The sequence below is a fragment of the Canis lupus genome, chromosome 38 (genome assembly GCF_011100685.1).
Source record: "Canis lupus familiaris isolate Mischka breed German Shepherd chromosome 38, alternate assembly UU_Cfam_GSD_1.0, whole genome shotgun sequence".
NCBI classification, from domain to species: Eukaryota; Metazoa; Chordata; class Mammalia; order Carnivora; family Canidae; genus Canis; species Canis lupus.
In genome coordinates this window covers 902,476-920,907 of record NC_049259.1, presented here as the reverse complement: position 1 = coordinate 920,907, position 18,432 = coordinate 902,476, and the positions used below count along the sequence as shown (strand labels likewise).

Below are 18,432 nucleotides of genomic sequence, written 5' to 3'. Positions count from 1 at the left end.
GCGTGCCAGGAACCGTGCCAGGTGCCTAGAGTCCCAGGGCTGAGACTGACTCCCTCGATCCAGTCTCGACTCCAGACTTGCCCTTGAATCTGGCCAGGGATACGGAGGTGGCCGTGGCACGGGAGGCGGCTGGTGCCTTGGCGCGCAGCTAGATGAAGACCTGCTCCTCGGGGAGAAGCCCTTCCGGAACCGAGCAGAGTCTACCCCTGGCCAGAGCACTGAAAATAGGAAGGCCAGCTGCTGGGATGGTGGGGTTCTGGGCTCTCACGCTGGCAGGGCGCGCAGAGGGAGGGGTGATTTCGGGGTGAACCTCAGCAAGACGGTGGCAGGGAGAATGGGGCTCCCCAGCAGGAGCAAGGGAATGGGTTCCCCTCTCCGTTTCCTACAGAACAAGGTCAGGGACCCTATCTTGGATCCCCCGCCCACGGGGGAAGCCTTCATTCTCTTCTCCATCAGAAGACAAGGAGGGAGAAGCTGTCTGCCCTTGGGGTGCAGTCAGATCAATCGTCCAACGCCTCGAAATGAAAAAACTAAAACTGGTTCCTGTTGCTTCCCAGGCCCCCATTTAAGCTCTCCTCCAAGAGCCCTTTGCTTCCTTCTTTCCAGTTGCTGACTCCCACCTTTGCACCCCTCCATCCAACCAAACCAGCTCGGCCGGGAGGCAGGTGCTTCCTCCCCGCGCCGCCGCCGGGCTGACCGCGCCCAGGACCCCCGGGCCACCCCCCAGGCAACAGGGCCCCGGGCTCGCCAAGCCCCGGGGCTACGGCCTCCCCAGGCCCTGCTCCGCCTCCACCTTCCCCAGGCGGCCTTCGCCGCGTCCTGACCCCTGGGCCCCCTCCACGGCCTGTCCCAGCCTAGAAGCACCCCAGGGTCTTCCCTTCCTTCCCGGGAGAGGGGGCGGGCGCCGAGGGCGCTGGAGGGGGCCGCGGACGAGGAAGGGCAGGAAGGGGCAGCCCCGGGGAGGAGCTCCGGGAGCGCGGGCGGGGTCCTGCAGCCTCGGTCCAGACCCCCCCGCGGAGACGGCGCTGCAGCCGGGGCGCGGCCCCTCCCCCGCCGCGGCAGCTGCGCGCCCGCGACTTCTCCATCCGCCACCCCCGCAGGCCAGCGGGCGCCGACTCCGCGTCTGCACGTCGCCGTGGGCCCGGCGGGGGTGCCCGGGAGGCGCCTGCGGCCCCCCGCGCCCCCTCCCGCGCGCCCCCTCCCCGCGCGCCCCCCCCCGCGCCCCCTCCCCGCGCGGCCGCAGCCCGGAGCCCGCCCAGTGCGCGGGCAGGACCGGCCACCCCGGCCTCCCTCCCAGCGCTGCGACCGCGCAGAGCCCCGCGGAGCCTCCCCGGGACACCGGGGGCCGACCCCAGCCTCCCTCCCAGCGCTGCCCGGCCCCGCACCGCAAACTTTCCAAGTCGCCTCCTGCTCTTTGCTCCCCTTTGGGACCGGGGATGGTGGGGCGGTGCCCCAGGGACACTCCTACAGTTGGTTCTCGACGCTCGGCCCACACTCGGCAGCCGCGGGGCGAGGGAACTCCCAGCTCCTTCCACCGCTAATTATAGACGTGAAAGCTTGGGGACGTTTTGCAAGCGGCAGAGAAACTGCTGAGGTTTCTCTACAAAGCTACAGAAATTTAATTTGTGCGCTCCCCTCCCCACCCCTCCACCTCTCCCACCTCCGCCCACCCCCCAGCCAGTCCCCAAGGCAGCCCCTCCCTCCCGTTGAAAATTTCTTACTCGGTTCTTTTTTTTTTTTTTTTTCCATCTCTCTTTGGGGCTTTGGAGAAAGGGAACAGACGCGGAAAATATTTTTGCAACAGTTTTCCATTCTGCGTCTCATTCCCCAGCCAAGGGGGAGGGGGAGGGGGAGGGCAGGAGCGGATGGGGGGTGGTGGAATGAATGCTTTTTCCAAAAGCTCAGTTTGGGTGTGAAAAAGACAGACTCTCCATCGCCCTACCCCCAAGGCCCAGGAATGACAAAAGAAAAAAAAAACAAAACAGAACAAACAAAACAAAAAACAAAACCCAAGAACCTGGGAAAGGAGGAAAAAAAAAAATCACTTGTTTGATCATACGGCCTCTCAGAAGGGAATCTAGGAAATACGGTGTTCGACCAATCTGGGCGCGCACACACATAACACACGCACACTGCAAACCCGGTGGCAAGAAACACGCTAGAAGGGGAAATTCGGGGAGTTTTAGAAGCTATCATGAGAGCAAAGAAAGAAAGAAAGTTTGCAAACCGCGAGCCGATTCGGTCTCTGCAAGCCTACCTGCCTTTCTAGCAAAGATCCAGGCTTCTCCAGGCGGGACTCTGCGGCCGGGTCTCCATGGACCTGGTAGGATGGGGGTGACCACCCACCGGTCTCCCCAGTGGGGCAGCCACGCCAGAGATGCCGGCTTTGCGCTCCAGCCTTTCCAGCTACGGCCCGAGTGGGCCGGGTCTCCTCCCCCGGCCCTCCCAAAGGGAAGGACCTCTCGGGTTCCTGGAAGAAAACGGGTTCAGGGGAGCCGCACGGCTGTCTCTGGCTCGGTCTCCTCCGAAGGAAGGTTCCCCAGGAAGTTCGTGCCCCCCCCCGGCCGCCAGCGTTGGACTGTCTTAACAGCAGAGCTTTCTTAAGAAAATGCTTGTCATGGCAACAGCTCCAGCCAACTCGGGCCAGACTCGGGCTCAGCAGCTCTCCCGGAGGGGAGGGAGCCGGAGGGGAGGAGCAGCGCTGGGCCGGAGGTGGGGCTTGGCTCCTCGGTGAAGGTGGCCCGATTTGGAGCTACAGCGGCTCCCTGGTTTGTCTTAAGGGGGAACGAGACCTGGAGGGGAGGAATCCTTTCTCTGCTTTCCTCCCTGCCCTTGCTGTCACTTGTAGGAAGGAAAGCAGGGTGGAGGTGGATGTGGGTGGCGGTGTTCAACCGTCGCTGGGTGGAGGGAAAAAAGGAAGCTTCAGGGCTGGCGGTTGGCTTCCTGCAGCTCCTAAGGGCCTCTCAAGCTCTTACTCACTCACACACGCGGGGACCCAGGAACCCGAGGTGTCTGCAGCACTTGTGTCACGGGGCCCCCACCCTCCTGCCCCTGTCTGCATAGGGGACTCCCTGGAGAGGAGGAATTGCTTGGGATGCACACAGGTACACAGCTTTGCTTACACACAAATCGTAGTACACACCTCCTCACCCGGGCTTCGCACGCGCACTTTCCCGGGTCGTATTTTGGGCCCTCTTGCCTCAGTACTTACGGAGGCCCATCGAGGCCCATCCACCCTGCATGATGCCGGCTGCCGTCTCATGAGCCCTACTGTGTGGTCTAAAGCAGAAAAGCTTTGCGTGTTTGGCATTAGTTCCAATGCTCATGGCAATCTTGGAAGGTACTTATTATTATCCTCATTTCAGAGTTGAGGAAATTGAGAATCGGTGGCTGGCCCAAGGTTACACACTTGGTTAATGACAGTGCCGGGATGCAAAGCCAAGTCAGATGGACTCCGAAGCCTGTGAGCTTTCCTGTGCTTGTATCCTACTCTGACACACATTTCCATTTTAATTTGCCCACACTCAGACATCAGTGTGCACTTAGACACAGCCTATAAATTGTCAATCACACCTCCGCAGCTACACTCCCACCAGCAATTGTGCAAGAGTGCCACCCATAGCTTTTGCCTGGATTTTGCTTGTGGCTTTCAAGTACAAACATGCACCATCCACTGATTCACACAACAAATCTACGGTGACTGATACATTCCCACACCTACCTCAGCACACCCCTCATTCATATTCATGTGCTTCTGGAAGGCAGGTTAACATACACTTCACCCGTCAGAGTTGTCAACTGTGCAGTGAAGAAGGTGACCTACTACAACTTCAGGGGTTTGGAAAGAGGCCTCTTAGATCCTTCCATCCCAACCCAGCCCGTCACACCATTACTGCCCTGCTTTGCATCCTGTCCTCACTGTCCAGGGTGGAGAACAACATGCACACGGGGAAACAGACTTGTGAATTAGACTCCCAGGGTCTACTTTCCTTCTGCCTATTAGCATCCTCTCTAGTTTCCTAACATTTGAATTCTTTTCTCCTATTTTCCTATCCTATTGTTTCTCAGGATCTCATCCACATCTGCTTTCTTTCTTTCTGTTTTTTTTTTTTTTTTAAGATTCTTTTTATTTATTTGAGAGAAAGAGAGAGCAGATGGTGGGGGTGGGGGAAGTAGGAGCAGAGGGAGAGGGAGAAGCTGACTCCCCGCTGAGTAGGGAGTCAGACAAGGGGCTCCATCCCAGGACCTCAGGATCCTGACGTAAGCCAAAGACAGCTGCTTAACTGACTGAGCCACCCAGGCTCCCCAGCCACATCCTATTTCTGACCTCAGGAAAATTAAACAGATAAAATGCAGGGAGATTTTTTAGATCTGTTGCTCAGGGCTCAGAATTTAGAGCTCCCCAGTGTGGTCCTGGAGATTCCCTGCCACCAGCTCTTTCGGGAACCAGGTCCAAAATCGGCCTCTGCCTGTCCTGTGCCTCTTCTCTCCTGCCTGGTTGGTGGAAGGTTGCAGGGGTGTGGAGGGAACTTCAGGAGCCACCTTGTATGGTAACCATCCATAAACTTCTTGTTTATCCTCCTTGGCACTTAGAGGACACCAAGGGGGAGATTTGTTCTCACTCACTCCCTGCCCCCCTCCCAACTGCTTTGGTCCCTCTGACCCCACTCCCCAAGGCTTTTCCACGGACGAACTGCTAGCAGGGAGAGAGACCATATCTTGTTAGAGTTTGGAAGGTCCTACCGAAATGTCAGCTTCAGGAGCCCAGATCAATTGTTGGAGAAGACATGGGAATGGAAGGAAAGGCATAAGCTGAACAGAGCTTCAGATTTAATGGTTTGTCAGGCTCCCTGCTGGATGGCAATAACTTGACATTTTAGAGTCCAATGAGTGTCAGTTGCATCTTTATCATGAGAAAGCCAGTCTCCAGAATGGTGCTTTAAATGTATTAAAGTGTATTTTAAGCTCGTCTGCAGTGGCTGTGCGTGGAAGCATTGCCTAACTGTTCAGTAAACCTGTCTTGGGGGAGTAACAATTTAGGCCAGATGTGTGGTCCCATTAAAGGAGAAGTCTCCTTTGGCTGCCTGGCATGTGGGGCTTGGGACGTGATGCCTGTTCATAGCTGGTTAATGTTTGAAAGACAGGATCCTCTCTTCAAGCTCTCTGGGCTCAGGAAAGACAGGTTCTGTAGGGGGAGGTGCTGCCAAAGAGGCTCTGATGTGTGTCCCACTTCTGGCTAGCTGGGATTCATGGGCAGGCCAGGAATATGGCCTCTATGGTAGCCATCAGGGAGGTCCTCCCTTCTCTCAGAGCCCAGTGCCCCCACCCCTGCCCAGTGGGCGTTGTGGGATGAGAGAAGAGGAACCCTCCACCCCATTCTAGCCCTCAGCCCTGTGTAGCCTGGAGAGAAGGATGTGAGAGGCGGGTCAAGGTGACTCCAGGGGTGGCTGCAGCCTGATCTCTGTAGCTGAGCCAGCCACTGGGACCTGTATTTTCTGGAAACCCAGAACTCTCGGTGCCTAGTTTCTTGTGACAGCAGGCTTGAGGTCTAGAATGGATAAAAATAAATCCACCCGTAAAAAATAACCGCTAAATGTAAGACAGTGGAGTTTTGCCCCTTCCCCTCACCATCACAAGAGGGAGGTCACTGCCTCTACCGTGAGATGTTCCTGACTTGGCTGTTGTGTGTGGCTGGCTGCCATAGCCTCTGAGGAGCCCCTTCTTCTTCTTATCCCCACCGCCCCCTTGACTTTATAGGTTCTCTGCTTCATTAGCTCTCACCTGGCTTTCCTCAGCTAGGCCATGGCCTCCCTGGAGCAAACCGGTCTTGGCAGGGCAGCCATCACTGTGGACCCTGTCCGCACCCTCCTCTCATCTGAAGAAAATGCAGTCAGCCTTGTCTTTCTCTTACGTGTTTAACAGAATATGCTCCTCTGGCGTCTTGGGAGCTCCTTCCTGCTCAAATCACACTTGCCGATTCTCCTCACCTTCCTTGAATCTCTGCATCTCTCCCTCCTGGGGGTATCTACTGTGTTGCCTATCTGGAACAGCAACCATCTTCCCCACATCCACACCCACTTCTTTAAGATGGTCTTTTTACTCACTGTTAACATGGGAACTGTCATTTTATTAGAGATCCCACCCCTCCTTGACCCAAACTGAGCCAAATACATCCTTCCCTTGGATTCTGGAACTTAGGACCCCAGAGAGAACAAGAATTGCTTCCCTCCAGCAGTGGACACTGTGAAGAGTGAGGCTCTGGAATTACCAGTGGCCGTGTTTCCTGCAAGTGGAAGAAAGCTGCCCATGGGAAAGAGTAAAGCTTACATGGGGAGAGAAGCTGGGAGGAGAGATGAAGAGTGAGTCCTGGCAACATCTGAGTCAACTGTACCTCATATCCTACTGTGCCCTTGCTGTTCCTGCAAATGAGTTGGTTACGTGACTCATTATGCATGCATAAGCTACACCAAATTGGGGTTTTTTGGTCCCTTGTGCAAAGCAATATAGAAAGTAATATAGAAACCCTTTGAGCTGGTACCTACCATTTAGGTACACTCATTTCAGTGAATTTTATTCATTCGTTTTATTCATTATTGAACACCTGCTATTCAATTCAGGATGCATTTCTTGAATGTCTGCTGCTTCAACATCCATTGGGCCCAGACAAAACATACAGAGATAATAAAGCTTACAGTTTAGGGGAGGAAAAAGATAAATTCATAGCATAAGTAACCACAATGGAGGGTGTTATAATTATTTTTTGAAATATATTTATTGAGTACATGTTAAAAGGTGAAAAATGAAAATAGAGTAGTTCCCCCCACCTTTTTTTAATTTAAATTCAATTTGCCAACATATAGTATAAAACCCAGTGCTCATCCCATCAAGTGCCCTCCTCAGTGCCCATCACCCAGTCACCCTGTCCCCCTACCCTCCTCCCCTTCTACAGCCCTTTACTTGTTTCCCAGAGTTAGGAATCTCTCATGGTTTGTCTCCCTCTCCCTCTCTACCCCTCCCCCACTTTTAAAGTTTCCATTTATTTGAGAGAGGAGAGACAGAGAGAGAGAGAATGAGAGAGAGAGAGAGAGAGAGAATGAGAGAGAGAGAGAGAGCATGAGCTGGGAGGAGAGGCAGAGGGAGAGGAAAAAACAGACTCCCTACAGAGCTGTTAGCCAGAGGGCTCAGTCCCAGGACCCCGGGATCATTACCTGAATGAGCTCTGATGGCAGATATTTAACCAACTGATCCACCCAGGGACCCCACTGTAGTCTCTCCCTTTATCTGTGGGGGATACGTTCCAAGACCCCCAATGGACACCAAAACTGTAGATAGTACTGAACACCAGATATGCTATGTTTCTTCTATATGTACCCCCCTACATACCTATGATCAAATTTAATTTGTAAATTAAGGGGACGCCTGGGTGGCTCTATTGAGAGCCTCTGCCTTTGGCTTAGGGTGTGATCCCAGGATCAAGTCCCACATCAGGCTTCCTGCAGGGAGCCTGCTTCTCCCTCTGCCTGTGTCTCTGCTTCTCTCTGTGTTTCATGAATGAATGAATGAATGAATGAATGAATGAATGAATAAATAAATACTTAAATACTTTAAAGATTAACAGCAATTACTAGCATACTTCCCTGGACACTCCAGGAAGTGACTATTTCCAACAAGAATGTTAGAAGGCTCTAGAAAGGAGATGGTATTTGGAGGTATCTGAAAAACCTTGAAGAGTAAGCTTTAATCTGTTTTGGAGGGTTGGGTGGGGTAAAGCCATGAGGGTAATGGCGTAAACACAGGTACAGAGGTAGGAAGAATGGAGTGAAGGCTGGGGGCCTGGACTGGGACTGGACTACCTAGGGCACTGAGTGACTCATCTAGTCTGTGTTGAGTAAGCTCACTGTGGCAGTGGTGTGGGAGGTAGATTGGAAACCTAGGTGGCAGGCAGGGATGATCTGTGCCCAGTGCAATGCTGGGCAGTTACATATAACATAGTTATATATAACACAGTCCTTGTCTTCTAGAAGCCTCCCATCTAGTTATGGATTCACATGAAATATATAAAAACAGGGGTGCCTGGGTAGTGCAATAAGTTGAGTGTTGAACTCTTGGTTTTGGCTTGGGTCATGATCTCAGGTTCATGGGATGGAGTCTGCAACCAGGCTAAGTGGGCTAAGAGTGGAGACTACTCAGGTTTCTCTCTCCTTGTCCCTCTGTCCCTCTCCCCTGCATGCATGTGTGAGTGCACACTAGCACACACGCTCTCGCAAATAAAAAATAAATAAATCTAAAAAAAAAAAAGGATAACAACAAAACAGTACGAGATCATGTCTAAACTTGGATCTAGATGAAAAATCTAAAGAAAGCCTAGTGAAGGGGAAGCTGAAGATGGCGGGAGCCTTTGGGGAATGGCTCTAGGTGGACTTGAAAATTCTTCCCAACATCTCTCTTCCCACTCCCCCGTAGAAGAGTCTGGCAATGGCTGAAGGCAAGCTACTTATCTAAGCCACATCTGCCCCCTGCTCCTAGTCCTTGTCCTTCATAACCCAGGGCAAGAGGAGGAAACTGGATCCAGGAAGACAGAGCTTGGGAAACTAGTGTAACCACAGGCTGGCCCCAAAGGCTTGGGGACAAACGTGCCCGCTTGAGGATTTGAGGTAAGAAGGACAAGCAGAGACATCAAGACAGAAGTCCATAAAATTGGCCTGGGCCAAGATGCAGGAGATAAAAGGAGGCTACAACTAGATAACATGGCCAAGGTTCAGCCCCAAGATTCTAGATAATATAATCAAACAGCTCACTCTTGAGTCTGTGGTGAGGGTTGCCTCAGGAACCAGATAGGGAGCACTCTGCTCCTGGAAGACAATAGTGGCTTTAGTGGGGAGGGTCTGAGGGCAACAAGGATTAGCAGCTGTGGCCATATTTGCGTGAGCAAGGAGTGAATCTCAGCAGCTGTCTCAGTAGCAAGCCAGGCCCTTTCTCCCCTGAGGAGCCTTGCTGGTTCCTCGGCAGGAGGCCTGGCTTCTGGCTCACTCCCTTGCTGAGTGTGGGTGGTCATCTACACCTGACAAGCAGCAATTTCATTTTTCCCACTTCCTGCAATTCCTGCAGAGAGGCCTGGATGGGACAGCCTTTATGGAAACCGCTATGGAAAGCGTAGGGTCTGAATCTGCACTGTACGATGCAGAATTAAATCAGAGCACACCTTGGCTGGCTTGGAGGAGCTGGTCTCAGGATCATCAACCTCTGTCACCACAGAGGTCCTTGTGGCTCACCTTTTGTTTGTGGGGTCTTGGTGTTTTGTTGTATTGAGGGTTTCAGGCTCTGATTCTGGCAATAACGAGGTTTAGTGGGGGATGCCGAGACCTCCATTGTACTTTGATATGTTGGGCAGAGCAGTATTGAGGGGAAGGGACTGGAGTGGGGCATTGGAGTGTGTTCAAGGAGGTAAAGCCTGTGTGTTGGACCATGTGCTCATGCACAGGAGGGACTGTCTCCCTCATCTCAGCATCCCCAGTGATTTAGCACCTCTGGGACGTTGGGGGAAGTCCTGGAAAATGAAGGAGTACAGAATCTGATGTGGGAAAGCTGGAACCAGCAGAGGTAAGGGTCAGGAGCAGGTTTTGGGTCCAGGGCCTTTGATGATATGCAAAATCAGTTTGATTTACTTGGGAGCCTATTTTGCAGTTCCAATTGTATTCTGGTTCAATTGTTTTGGAGGCTGTAGTGGTTCAATTTTAATTTCACTTTGAACTCATTAACTAGGTTTGCTTTTTTTTTTTTTTTTTAACTCAAGTTTGGTTAGTGATTTGTTTTTCTAACAAAATATTTGTCTCTCATTTGTTTCAGTGTAGAGCAAATTAGTGTACAGCAACTTTAAAAATAGTTTTTGGTTAATGGCTGTGCTCTGCGGAGCCGGGGGAGTGAGTGTGGAAAGAAGGGAGCAAGTGATGGCTTTTGAATTTAATTTTTAATCCTAATTAGAGTGTGAGCAATGTCTTAAGTGCTCATTAAGTTTCAAATGCAGATCAAAGAAAAGTCAACTGCAAGGATCCATCCTGGCCCCCATGCCAGACAGGAAGAGTTTACGGTCTCTGAGGTCCTCTGCTCTCTGCTGGCTCTTCTGTGTTTGTAGAGAACTTCACAGCTTATGAAGTGCTTTTTCTGCATGGAATATTGAATTCGATTCTTGCAGAAGTCCTATATGGTAGGGAGAATGGGATGTGAGATATTATTCCCATGCTGCAGATGGGGAAACTGAAGCTCAGACAGGTTGACTGGACTGCTTGAGATCACACAATTCATTTGGCAGGCAGGAATAAAACAAAGGTCCTCTCATGGCTGGCTCAGGGCTCTTGTCCCCTACTTTGAGCTGATAGGCTCCCTCACCCTACACAGCTCAGGCTGGTTCTGCAGGCTTCAGGATCCATAGATGAGAGATGAGCTGGGGAGACCAGGGGAGAGCAGCCCTGCTGGGAGGGGCTGCAGGAAAAGGGAGGCAGCAGTGGAATGGGCCTCCATTCCAGTAATTGGATTTTTGCCCTTCTGGTTCATTCTCAAACTAAGATTTGATCCTCAATTGCAGAAATTCCCCTTCCCTCACCTCAGCTGGGGAGGACCATAGGAGGCAAGCCTTTACAGAAACAGAGTCGGACTGGCTTTGCAGCTGAGGCTCAGGCATCTGGCACCTTCAGTCTTTACCATGATTTAAGTCTTTTAAAAAATCTTAAATCTTTAAGATTTACCAGTCTTTACCTTGATTTAAGTAGCCCCATCTCTATGACTCCTTGAACCAAGGCTTCCCACTGGGGCCCGGGCAAATGCTTGGATTGGGCACTTACCTTTCAGTCATTCATTCAACTATTTCTTGAGCCCTACTGTATGCCAAACAATGGGCAGGCCACTTCTCTTGCATGATCTCCTTTCACTCTGGCAGTCCCTAAGAAACAGGTGTGATGCTCAGCGAGGGTTGCTGACCGATAGCTCACAAAGCTGGAGCCAGCTGTCATTATTCAGTCTCAGTCCCACCCCTTGGTGCTACTTGAAAAGAAGGAATAGACATTGAGAGGAGGCGGTATCCAGGCCCAACCCAGAGGCAGGGGCAGGGAGGAGACATCTTTTTAAATGTCTGGCTAGTCTGTGCGTCCATCTCAGTTTAAGAGATTCCAGAAGGCAGGAACTGAGGATGGCAGAAACATCTGTGCCCCCTGCAAAGGCTCTTAGCAGAGGAAGAAGGAGGAAGGAAGGTGATAACCATTTACTGTGTTTAACCTGGGAAGTAGGAAGGGGTGAGGAGAGGGGAGCAGGCAAATGGAAGGCAGACCCAAGTGTGAAGGAAAGGGTCTGGAGAGCTGGGACCGTGAGTCTTTAAACAAAAACTGCTCACTACCCAATTGCTGTCCGCCCTGCTCCACTCCCTACCTGTCGGTGTCCCATCCCAAGCTCAGGAGAAGTTGGCACCCTCTGCTGTGGGGAAGTCGCTCCACCCGGTCCTCCATCTCTCTGCCTCCTTTCCTCAAAGCAGGCTCGCATATGACTCAACAGGTAGAGAATGCTCTTCTTAAAAATCCCCCTCAAGAGACTGCTGACTTCTTGGGTTACACGTTCCTGCTTTTATTGATGAGAAGCAAGCATATTCTTCAGAAGGTCTAACCTGAGCCCTTCTTATCAAAAATCCTGACAGGCACCTGCCAGAAACAGAAAGAGGCCAATAACAGGGATGTGAAACCCTGGAAGACTTTGACCGAGTCCTCTCTGGCACCCCACTTCACACTGACAGTTGTAGCCAGGGGTTCTACTTTCCAGGCACCTTAGTCTCCTGGAACAGGAGGTGCGGTCGGTGGGGGTACCAGCCAGGGCCAAGGGGAGGGGGAGAGAGATCTCTTCAACCTGCTGCTGCAATCCTTCACTCTGACTTCACGTATCCTCTCTGTTTTGTTTTGTTTTGTTTTGTTTTGTTTTCCCTCTCAGTTTCTTCTGGGATTTGGTGTTCAGGGTGAGGAGAAAGGGTGCGGGCAGGGAAAGCTATTCCTCATTGTGTTGTGCGGAGGAGTGCAGCTTCTTTGTGCTCATGGCCAGCATTGTATTTTGGGTCTGCTGTGCAGCCTTTTGCAAAGTGCTCACCTTCTGAAGCCTTCTGGTGGGTTCTCCACATCTGTGGCAAGGGAGCACAGGACGCCTCCCCATTGGGGTGTGAAGGCTGCCTGGCTAACTAGTTTGAGGGGAAGACCAACAGGAGTCCCTTGAGCCAAGATTCTTGGGGTAAGCTAGAAATAGCCAGATTCTTCATCTGTCCACTCCCCTGATAAAAGGGGGTCTCTACAGGTCCTCTGGTTCTTTCCTTCCACGTTCTGGGCAGGATGGTCCTTCTCACCATCCACACAGTAGCTGATTCTGGATCAAGAGAAAAGGATGATTCCACACTCGTCCCCAGCGGGCCATTGCTCCCAATCTCTGTGAGGACCAGGCACTTGCACTAGCTTTCCTCAACTTCCCGCTGAAAGCGGAGGCTGCGACAAGCCCTACGGTGCATCCTGTTCAGGACTGTAGGGTATCATTCACCACGAGAGGTCATAGTGCCCGAGCTGTCATTACTCTGGATTCACGGGCACTGGGCTACAACTTCTGCTTGGTAATGACCCTGGTGCAGTCAATGTGGTATCATTTCCATGTGATAATCAGCTTGACAATAACCAGTGTTTGTCTTCTTGTATGATACAGGCTGAAAAGCAATAGTCACCAAATAATTCAGAACTGCTTGCTCAGCTGTCCCTTAAGACTCAGCTCAGGGGTCACCTCCTCCAAGAAGCCTTCCCTTAGCTCTCTCTCTCTCAAACTCAGGTGAGGTGCCCCTGGGATTGCCCTAAACTGTTCAGAGCTGTCCTCTGTTAAGGTGATTACCACGTCCTGCAGTGACTGTCAATGTATTCCTTCTCTTGAGACCCCGGGCCCTTTGAAGGCTAGGGCATCTTATTCGTTTTTGTATTTCCAGCAGCTGGCATGGTAGCTGGCATAACAGGGGCCCAATAATTATTATACCCAGAATGAATCAGCCAGTTGAATGACTGCCTGGATGGATAGAAACTGTGGTTGATGCTGGAGGTTTCAGAGTTGGTCATAAGGAAGAGCATCCTACCTACTAGAATTCCAGAGGCAAGGAAGCCAAGAGATCTTTAAGAAGGAGGGACACACGACCTGCCTGGTCTGGGCTAATCCTGAGTTTTGCCGGGCCTGGGAATAGGGCCATGGGTCTCTGCCTCCTTTGGAAGCCACAGATACTAAGCAGGGGTGTGAAGAGCAGGGTCAATGTCTCTCCCTCTAAGAACTCACCCTTTTTCCCCCCTCATTTGTTTCTGAGGCTCCTTATGGCATAGCAAATGTTGAAATCTTAAAAAACCTTTGAAATAGGAAGTCTTGGGTGGAGTCTATACTCACCATTGATCATATACTTTTTGAAGTTCCAGATACTGTGATAAAGGTTTTGGTTATGCTATTGAATTCGAGCCTATGACAATTTGAGGGGTTGGTATCATTATCCTCATAGTATGGGAGAAGAAACTGAAGATCAGAGAGGTTTAGTAACTTACCCAAGGTCACACAGTTAGTGTATTGCACTACTAGGTTTCTGTTTTGTTTTGTTTGTTTGTTTGTTTGTTTGTTTGTTTTTTTACAGAGGGAGGGAGAGAGAGAGAGAGAGAGAGTGAGAGAGTAGAGGGGAGGGACAGAGGGAGAGGGAATAGAGGGAAGAGGCAGAGGGAGAGAGAGAATCTTAAGCAGGCTCTACGCCTAGCACAGAGCCAGACTTGGGGCTCAAACTCATAACCCTGAGATCATGACCTGAGCTGAAATCAAGAGTCATTTGCTTAACCAACTGAGACACCCAGTCGCCCCAGGACTTGGTTTCAAACCTAGTTTCCTCACTCCAGAGCCTGTATTTTCTCTTCCAGAGCCTAGAGTCCATGGCTCCTGGACCTCTGCCTTCTCTCCACCCACATTCTCTACCTCTACTTGCTCTCTTTTAACGTTTAGTCATTAGTTTAGAGTTCACGAAATAGTTTCTTACTGGGTCTGGCATCTTGGTGGATAGACTCAACCCCAGGGAGCTAACTAAAGTAAACAAATGCCCTGAATTAGGAAAACTATATTTTCCCAAGTAGTTTCTGCCTCTTTTAGACACCGAGGAAAAATGACATTTTTGCTAAACATTCTTCATTTTTCTTGAATTCAGTTTTCCTAAATGCCTGGGAGGTAGTTCAAGTCAAATGCCCTGACCTTGTGATTTAAGACTGAAGACAAAGGTGGATCAAACTGACTCTAGCCCTTGGGGGACCAGGAGTATGTCAGAAGTTCCTCATGTTATCCATCCCTGACACATACTTTCGTGGTTAACTGGATGTCCTTGGTTCCCTGACTCAAAGTAGGGACTACAGTGGACATTTATTGCTTTCTCTGCCCCTGGTAACAGCATTTGACTTTTCTTGGAAAAATCACTGCTCCGTCATACTCAGATCTTGTAGTTTGGGAGCAGATGACTCCACTCATGGGGCGGGCATGTAACCCAAACCAAGTAACAAGATTCAACTCTGGGACTTTGGTCGAAACTCCTTCCAGTAGAATGGAAGCTAGTAGAGTTAACACCCGCCATTCCTTGGGCCATCTTGTCGATGTCTGCCAGAGAATGGGGCCAATGTAGATGAAAGTCTAGCTGTAAGTTGGAAAGAAATCATTCTTGACCACATGGCGAGAGCTCTGTATGCAGCCAGGACTGTGTACTCACAGATTTAGCTCAAGCCAGGGAGAGTTAGGTTTCTTTACATCGCAATGAAAAAAGAAATCCTAATTTTGGACTTGAGACCCATACTCATTAAAATATATATAGTGTCTCTTCCCACTAGTCCCAGGGAACAGGAGTGAACTTCTCTTCCTCCTCACATCTCCTGTTCTACATTGACCATTTATCACTTCCCTTCCCCTTCCAGGTTGTCTCTGGAGTTTGGTTTCACCCGATTTCATCAGGATAAGATGTTAGAGTATGTAGATGAGAAGGAAGGGAAAGCGTCCAGGCAATATTGTCCTGATAGGACAGGCGAAGCTATGGGGAGATCCAGAAGCAAAACAGTGTTCCACAGGAGCCCTCCTTTTGGGGTGACCCTCACTTGCATTCAATCCCAGGAACAGTCCTAACGATGTTAGGTTTCTAAGGTTGGGTGAGGGAGGGAGTAGCAGTTGGTCAGTAGACAATTCTATATCTTCCTGAGAAGCTGTCCGCCCTTTACCTTCTCATTCCTGAGACTGAAGTAACTACCTTCTTTGCCTCAAAACCCTGGAATACTGGAAGCCTTGCTCCCATCCTTTTCAATCCAAGGCCCCTACCATTAAGAGAATCAGCTGGGGTGCAGGTGGGGATTTTACACACAAGAGCAAAGGGACTTTGGTATCGGTATCAAATCTCAAGGCCACATTTTAGACAGGTTACACCACGAGGGGATTTCTCTACCTATGAGGTAAGATATTGCTAAATGCATTAGACTAAAAGGACCCTGCTCTCTTATGTAGTGTAGCTAGATACGTCAGTCACTCCTGGTTGTTCCCTTCCTCTGCCTTCCCTGGCACCTGCACCCATCTTGGCTTCTGGCCAACCCCAGTTTTTGAATTACCATTGGGAAAAGCAGGACTTGTATTAATTACCTCCACAGTATTCTTCGCCTCTGGCCTCCTCTTCTTCATCTGGAGATTCTGTGCTTAGATGAGACGAAGAACATCCTAACTAACAAATGCCCGAGGGAGGCAAGCTGAAGAATGTTCTAACCTAGGACTAATGAGGCAGCCACACCTGCCAGCTCCTAGGTCCCCTCTTAGAGTCCTTTCCAATCAGATAGGGGACCAATGTCTTTTGGTCTTTAGCTTGGTTATGGCCCAGTCCATAGTGCCTCCCCAAGGCTTGATGCTACCTTGGCTGGGGTCCTTCTGGATTTGAACCGTTCTCCCAGTGGCCACCAACTCTCATAGGCTTCAGACAATTGGCTGTCTGTCTGCTATGTCCATTAAGCTGATTAGATCCCCAGCACCAACTCCTTTCATGTTAGCATGGGGACACTTTTTCGCTTGGACTATGTTTCTAGCCTGTCTGAAGTTGTCCCCAGCCTAGCCCAAACATCAATGCCTGTGTTGTCATCTCAGTCTGGCTCTATCTGGTTGTTTCTTTCCCTACAAGCCTTCAGTCACTTTGAACTAGATCAGTATCATGGAAAGCAGTAAGGTGAAGGAGGGAAAGGCTCTGGACTTCTCTGCAGGGCAAGTGCCTTAGTTCTGGCTGAGTGGTGGGAGGCTCATTCACACTCATCCATCCTTTAGTGACCAGCAGTACTGAGCAGTAAGGGTAACCTGGACTCTGAGAGCCATCCATAGCTTGGTCCTTGAGTCCTGATCTCAGCAACCTAATGCTCTAACTAAATTTGGCTCATTCACTCAAACAGCTTAGTATCGGGTATGTGCTTAGGTTTGTCATCGCTGCAGGAAGAGTTATAAAAGGCCATCATGTCAGGGGGTGATGCAGGTTTTGACTCTTCCATCAGGTCATCTGGCTTCCCGGGGAATGGCTAGAACCAAGACAGGAAAGCCAGAGCCTTGGTGAGGATCATTCCTCTGAAGGTATCAGAGTTGAGGTCAGTCTAACTGAAGCCCAGGGCTCTTGCCAGGGGCAGTAGAAGATGAGGAGAGAATGTGCCCCCCTTTTTTCCCCCAACTTTGGATAAATCAAGAACTTGGCTATCAAGTTAAGACACATTTATGGCTAAAGCCGTTTACACAGATGAACTCGTTTAATCCCCGAACACGGCTATGCAATTGGCGTTTGGATTATTCCTGTTTTTGGAGATAAAGACGCGAAACTCAGAGAGTTTAAGGTCTCAGAGCCATATCAGGATTTGAACCGGTATGTCCTCAAAATACTTGCTTTCCTCACCATGTCATAGTACCCACCTCACCCCACACTGTCCCTGGGCCCTCTTTCCTGTGGGTCCCGGTGACTTACACTCTTGCTTGGCAGACATTGTGGTTTTTGATGACTCAGTACATGAAGTCATCCTGACATTGCTTGTGCCTTGCTCACTGGCTGCTGGGGCAAGTGCTCTGCAGTCAATGGTGCCTGGGTTTCTTTGGTTTTATAGTGTTCTTTGAAAGAATTTGGACCAGGCTCCCCAGGAGCCCCGCCAGGGCCATTGAAATGATATGCTCAGTTATCTGAAGCATCTTTCTTATGTATCAAGAACAAGTGTTCTTATCTTGGGGGCGCATTTCCTGCCTTTCTGGAGCCTCTGACTTTCCCAGTCTCGGGGCTTGGAGTAGACTTCATCTTTCCTTTCTGTCTGAAGCCTTAAGCCTGATGTGTGGGGAACTTGATGATCACCTCAAACCCCTTTACCTTCTTCTCCACGCTCTCCTGGCCCTATTAAACATGATGTCTTGGTTGTCAGTGTCAGTCTCCCAGAATCCCCAGGGTAGGTGTGCAATTAGGTGCACACAATGTCCCCTGCCGAGGAAGATGTGTCGTGAGGTCACAGTGAGGAAAGCTGAAGAGCTAACGTATACTGAATAGCTTCTGTGAGTCAGGCGCTGTGCCTTCCATGCCCCTTCAGGCTTCATCCCAGTAGGGTATCAGTACCACTGGCCTCATTTTGCACTTGAGGATATGGACACTCAGGTTGGAGCCACCTGCCCACCAGGGGCAGAGCCAGGCTCCTCTTGAACTTGAAGTTGTTTTACCCCTATGCCATACCGGGTCCAGCTTGAACTTTATCCTCTGGGTATTGGAGAATGAGTGAAGGTAACAAGCAGGGGACTGAGATGTTACAGGACTATTTTAGGACGATTCTTTGGACCACAGCGGGTAGGATGGATGGGAGAGAAGCAAGCCAAAGCTGTGGGGACTGGAGGGGGCGGTGACTGCAACAATATCACCTTGACAGTGACAGGAGCAAACATGAGGGACAGTTGTAAGGGACACAGAGTAGTCCCAGACATGATGAGGAAATCCTTCTTTCTGATCACATGGGGTCGCAAGCGGGTGTTGGTGGCCTTGTGCCAGGGCAGGGGCGAGACCCAGCTGTCCTTTCAGCTAAGGTTAGACCAAGCAGGAGGCTTGGTTGGCTGCTCTTCCTGGGCAAGGCCTACGCCTTTGAAAGGTCTGTGTATCCAGCGCAGGAGACTGTGTCATGTGTGCTCAATAAACTGTAATTGGCGGTGGTGAGCTCAGAGAGTCTCTAAAAGAGAGAGTGAGCAATCACTGTTTATGAGCAAACTCCTCTCCTCAGGGGAGGAGGCAAATGCGCATAATGTCTCCTCCCTCACTGACGGAGAAACCTAGGCTCACAGGTCACCGGGCTTTCCCACAGTCACCTGGAGAGCCAGAGGGCAGAGCTAGCGTTCATGTGCGTA

General features: G+C 50.7%; 1 protein-coding gene across 6 annotated transcripts in view; it reads right to left on the bottom strand.

The window, feature by feature from the left end:
* The window catches only part of ATP2B4 (ATPase plasma membrane Ca2+ transporting 4), a 99,364-nt gene extending 96,595 nt beyond the window's left edge, over positions 1-2,769 (bottom strand). For 2 of the 6 annotated variants that reach the window (XM_038585950.1, XM_038585951.1), the window contains exon 1: positions 2,258-2,766. The gene's annotated coding sequence lies outside the window, so the exon portion shown is untranslated. Of the gene's footprint in view, positions 1-2,257 lie in introns of all 6 variants that reach the window. The other 4 variants (XM_038585948.1, XM_038585946.1, XM_038585953.1 and 1 more) reach the window with 3 other exon arrangements.
* Between the last annotated feature and the right edge of the window lie 15,663 nt (positions 2,770-18,432).